General features: G+C 42.6%; 1 protein-coding gene across 1 annotated transcript in view; it reads right to left on the minus strand.

Moving 5' to 3' along the window:
- Positions 1–1845: 1845 nt before the first annotated feature.
- The window catches only part of tgfbr1b (transforming growth factor, beta receptor 1 b), a 42914-nt gene continuing 38666 nt past the window's right edge, over positions 1846–6093 (minus strand). The window contains exon 9 of the mRNA XM_086305300.1: positions 1846–6093. This exon is cut by the window's right edge and continues 4287 nt beyond it. The gene's annotated coding sequence lies outside the window, so the exon portion shown is untranslated.

Genomic DNA, 6093 nt, shown 5'->3' on the forward strand with positions numbered 1-6093 from the left:
GCTGTAATGATATTTACATTATGAAAACATGATTTTGGACATTTCAAGTTTTTCACTTCAGCAGATAAAATGAATTGACCAAAATCAACTCAAAATCCCGCGAATGATTGACTTTCCTATAAACCACTGAATTACTTGTGTTCTAAATGAAGCTTCGGACGTCACTGATGACGTGACTCTGGCCAAACGACACAGTGCTTCTGCAGTGTGTTGTTTTTTGGGTACGCACTGGAGCGCTAGCTTCAAGCGGGCCATCATTAGTCTCATGGATAGATTTAATCAATAAACCGTTCTTATGTAAACATGCACCATGGTGTGGTATTTCTTTGCCTGTCACTTCTTGATGTTGGTAAATAAAATAAATGCAAAATACATATAATAACATACAACACATTATGGCGCATGCTCTGCTGTGAGGTCCTGCCTCCAGGTACTTGCAATTAACCACTGGACACCTGGACAGGTCTGTTTATAGATCATATTATATTTGCTAAATCGCTGATATATTTTGAAACTGGGGAAAGAACTGATTGTGCTCATTATAGTGCTAACTATAATGAGCATTCCCATGATTACTTCCTTTAGCATAGGATGAACTCGGACCATCAAAAGCATTCATGAAAATAATCAGTAAAACTGATGAAGTGGTGCACAAACAGATGTTCTGTAGAATTCCATTTGGATTGATGTCAGTAGGTCTCTTACAGCCTTAAGACTCCCATACATCCGCTGGGATAAATGACAGATGGTCACTGGAGTCATCAGCGTTTAAAATGATGTAACAGCCGATTCATCTTTTCACTGTTTAGGATAAACAACGGATAACTACAGCTCAGAATAACGAGAGACTGTAACAATAGCTACACGTACACGCATGATTTTTATCTAAAGACTGATTATGACTCTCAAACTGAGAGCCGGTGCTCATAAAATGTTGCCACGTTTCGCCTTTAGGAGACTTGTTTTGATTTGGCGCTATATAAATAAAATTGAATTGATTAGTGAATTGAATATTTTCCACTGTTACAGTTTTTATATCCAAGCATTCGTGACCCATGATACTGAAATAGTGCTCTTTTGACTAGATGGTTCGTAGCTTCCAGGTGTTTCGATGTCAAAGCCACAGTGTTTGATAGTGTGGGGAAATTACCAGTTAGTCCGCTCAAAGACAAATCCATACATTTCAGTCTCTTACAGCTTCAAATTTCCATGACACTGTTTTCATTATGGAGTTTTAGGGGCTCAGCCTTCCTGTGTTGTTCAGTTTCATCCATTGTGTCTACTAACAGCTCTTTGAGAATCACCTAAAGATGACTTAAAGAGTTAGGTGCTCGAATTAGCAATGGGTCTGATTTCTCTGAAAATGATTACACTAAAAACACAAAGAAGAAAAACGGTCTAAAAAAACTACTGACTGAGATTACTAATTGTAAAAAGTGTAAGTATGTCTGGCTTTGTGGCTCTGGCTCAATACTGTATTACACTAACAGTATGTGAAAAACTGTGGGGGGAGCAGTCATTATGTACTGCAAAGGTTGATTGTGTTCATCTGGACGTAGCGTGACTTCTTCAGGCTCAGCTGACTGCAAACTGACCTCCCAGCCCATTGTTTATCAGTGCTGCTGGTTGCAGTCATTGTGCAGAGGTGCTGTTTATATGGTTGGGGAAACCTGCAGTCAGCTGAGACTGAAGAAGTCACGCTATGTCCACATGAACAGGATCAACCTTTGGGGATGTCCTCGCCTGGATGGTCGAGCATGCATTTAGACATAATCATGATCGCGCTCTTTAAACGATGTGTTCCACGTGCTGTTAGAGCGCCGAGTGTGCAGCATTCAAATAAAGCTGACAAACACAAACGTGAGAGTGAAACAGGGTTCCTTTATTCACACCACTTTCTACTCCAGCTACGTTAGAAGTTAACATGTGTCTATCCTCTAGCTCTATGCTGACCTCTCATTCATCTCTCCACACTATATAAACATTTCAAGATTATAACATACGTCTAGAAATCCAGAGAGTTTTGAGGTGACCTCCACAGTTCAGGGGTTTCTGCTCAACAGTCTCACCCCACTCTTCCAGCGTCCCACTTCCACTTTTTTTCCCCTCCTTTGTTCAACAAAAAAACAAAACCATACTGAACAAGGCATTTGTAACCAGAGAAGAGGGCGTGGACATTTGTAAAGCGCATCGACTATACAGTTCACGCAGAACACAAGCGACAGGTCACACACAGAGCACGGTAACAGAGGAAGGAGAGTATACTGCTCGCTCACAACACTAACACATTACAGCGCCATGTGACAGAAAAGTACCATGAAAAAGAAGAAACCAATCTTTAAGCATTTCATAGAAACAAAAACAGATCAATTGCAAAGTCGGAGTAAACAAATCAGGAATATATACAGTGAGGTAAAAATACATTGGTCTTTCAAAGAGGTATTTTCTTTTTGATTAAGTGTCCTTTTTAACACTTTAATTACTGGATGCTTTTTACAGATCACGTTCAGCTTTTGGATGACATCTATGAAGCGGGTTATGCAGACACATGCAGTCTCGTCGTTGCAGATCAAAAGCAAAAGTCAAACTTAGGCACCAAATAAAACATGTTAAAGCTTTCTACTACCTTTGCTGCCAAAGAGGCCACGCTGCAGTATTAAACCAGGTTGGAAAAGGTTTGTTCCAAGCAGAGGCAGAGCCCTTTAGTGACCCACACCGCCTTCCTCTGGTCTGTGAGATGATGGAGGGCACTCAGGAGAGGAGCACGTCACCCTAATGCGGTCACAGTGTATAGATGCTGCTAGCATAGGTAGGTCTCTGAACATGTGTGATCCAACGGGACTCTGTGGGCAGACGCCACCGAGCCCGGCTTTGCATATTGAGAGAAGGAGACGGGCGATATCTGCACGATTGCAGACACAAGTTTGGGCTGAGATATGCAGGTTGTGCTCGGGTTGGGATGTTGACTCTGAGATGACTGATACATTCGCAGCTGTAGCTGTCAGTGCATGGTTTGAAGCTGCTGGCATAGTTCACGACACCTCCCTGTTGTGGCCATCCATCAATCCGCACAAAGCAGGAAAACAGGCCCGACGTGTACACGAAGTAAAACGTGGAAAGGCTGCATATTCTACGGTGCTGCTTTAATGGGTCTGAGTCACCAAACAGCTGAGCCATGCTGCTACTGACCGGTGGAGTGAGGTTTGAGATTGCATGGCTATACGTCACAGCGCACCTCTCCCCATTTAACTGAGAGCTACAAAGAGAGAAAGCAGAACGCGAGTCTCCAAAATGAGGTACAGGTTTTCTTGCTAACAGTTTGAAACATGGTTGATGATCCAAATAACTAAACAAACACTTCTTACTTAAAAGTATGAAGGAAACAACACAGTCTCATAGCAATGTGAGTTTTAGTTTTGTCCTTTCGTATCGGCTCGTGTTAAAGTCAAGTGCCCGTTTAGACAAAGAGCTACAAAGTCTGAAGGCTGGAGGTGTGGTGGCCCGGACTTTAACACTGGGCATCCAACATCGATTCAGACTTTTTATTCCGGTTATTTTGGGGCTTTTTAACTAAACATATACTTTTGGTTGGATTTAGCCAGATTGCAGGGCAGCAGTGTAAGATGGGACATGGTCCACGGTCACCTCCTCCAGCTCTTTGGTTAGTTTTAGGCAACAAACAGTTCAATAATGTTGATGAAAGACCATGGACTGGGTTAGAACAGACACTTCTGCAAAGTTAATCACACTTTACAAAGCTCCATATTTAGCTAGGCTGCAATGGTGATGAGGACCAAAGCAGCGATGACCCATTTTGCTGTCAGACTGTGTTAAAGGGAAAGGACTTGTTTACTCCCATTGCTTTCCAGAAAACATCACCGTGATGAAGGCCACGGTCCAAAAAGCATCGATCACGTAACACAGCTGTAGTGCTGATGGAGCTTTGACCGACAGTACGCCATCTTTTCACGGTCAGCCAACCACAAGGACGCTTTGATGATTCGGGTATGGGGACGAATCATAGGTGTCAAACTCTGGCCCGCGGGCCAAATTTGGCCCGCAGCCTAATTACATTTGGCCCGCGAAGCCATACCAAATTACTATCAGAGCTGGCCTACTGGTATTATACAGCTAATATATATATTGTTTAGTATTAAGCTTTGCTTGTTCCATATTCAGTTTTTCAGCAAAACTTGTTTGAGTCTATAAGAAGAGATTCATTCTTATATCTGAGAATCTGAAGATTTTTTTTTTTCAATAAATGTTAGCCCGCGACTTTGTTCCAGTTTTGAATTTTGGCCCACTGTGTATTTGAGTTTGACACCCCTGCTCTACATGGTTGCACAACTGTAAGAACAATGACCGACCAAGAGCGCCTTCAATTTCAGAATGGTCACGGAGGTTTCATAAGTAATATGGTCACCTAAAATCAACTGGGAGATCTCCTGAATTTTGTGACTGGTGTTAGGGAACAAAAAAGCCCTTTTTAGTCTCCAGAAGGAGCTGCTTATGTCTAAGAACCCTCAGACGCTAGCACCGAGGACAAAATGAATTGTATTAAACTCTCTTGGTGCAGAATTGTGTTCGTCATTAAGCAAGCCTCTGCAAACTAAATGGGTTCTGCACACCATTCAAAGTGTTCCTATAAGGAGAATACTGAAGAGCATTTGACTGTACCTGTGGTTGTTTCCAAATTCTACTGTTTTAAACTCATTCTTCTTCAAGCAAGCACGTACAAAACTAAAAACGAATGAAGTTTACATCCTTTCTCCGGCTTCTTCCCACTGTCCAGTGTCATGTATTTAATGGGTTCATTGGTGAATCTAAATTGCCCACAGGTGTGTTAGCTATCTCTCCCTGTGACCTGCACCTCGACTCTCGCCCTATGGTAGCTGGGATACGTTCCAGCACCCCTGCAACCCTGCTAAGGTTAGTAAAAGGGAACAGATGGATGAATGAAAAGAAATTACAAATATTTAAAAATCCAAGTTTCATGACCAAACACCAGGACAGCTTATGGGCCTAGTGTGATCATCACAGCAGTAAGATGATCCTCCAGGTCAAGCCTAGAAATGTTATAAGGAGAAACCCAACAGCTTCCCAAAAGGTAGCCACTGGACATCAGAGTTAAACCATGCATTAAAATGTCCACCGTGAAAATCAAATATACTTGTACATTAAGAAAAGTTGTGTATTTGAAATGAAGTGTCTGATGGAACGTGTCTGGTCCAATCAACACAATCTGATAAACATGCCCACTTTAGTATTGATGAAAGAATTTAGTGCCTAGATTTTCACCTTCACTGAGATCATCTTCTGCACTGCCTTAAGAGACCAGAGGAGGCACTGTCATCAAGTGCGAGCTCTTTTCCCCAATCACTGCGTCAAGCCGAATGCTTTATTTGACTCCTACTCCAGCCTTAACGTGTTAGTTCACAAAGAAATAAACTGAAAAACAAGCAGGGGTGAGTGTGAGTTGCTCTACTCGGTACAGAGCTGTTAAGCCACTGAAACCGCTGCAGTGAAGCGTGGCCGTTGTAGCTGTTGGATCAGTTCGAGAACGTGGAACAAGAAAAGCCAAGACAGACTCAACAGACCGAAGTGGTTCTGTTCAAGAGAGAAAAATGCTGGGTAAACATCTTTATACGCTTATGTTGGGATTGGAAAAGAGAAGGTACAAGGCTGCTGGTGACTTTAAGACAAAATGAAGATTGACCTATTAAAGGCATATAAGGAGAGCTGTTCACTGAGCTTTTGTTGTGGATGGCACACATTCCACGTGCTCCCAGTCCAACCTAAAGGCCCACCTGTGCAGAGCTTAAAGGGATGTAATCTCTTTCCCAGACCTCTACCAGCAAACCTCCAACCTACACCGTGGAGCGTAAACAGCTTGGACACGTGACGCCCTAACCTCCTCGACAAGCCTGCTAGTTCAACAACTTTTGCAGACATGCAACATTTAACCAGCCTGTCACCTCGTTTTGTTTTCCTCCAGCAGATAGTTAGAGGCTATGGCAGGGGCCAATCTTTCTTTTGTCTTATGTTTCTATGATGACAGAGGCAGAACTGTAAAAAGCCAGCAGCAGGTTGTGA

Source organism: Aulonocara sp. 'chitande type north' Nkhata Bay, linkage group LG9 (genome assembly GCF_057382095.1).
Source record: "Aulonocara sp. 'chitande type north' Nkhata Bay isolate Kocher_YH1m ecotype deep benthic linkage group LG9, A_spYH_male_GT1.1, whole genome shotgun sequence".
In the NCBI taxonomy this organism is placed as follows: domain Eukaryota; kingdom Metazoa; phylum Chordata; class Actinopteri; order Cichliformes; family Cichlidae; genus Aulonocara; species Aulonocara sp. 'chitande type north' Nkhata Bay.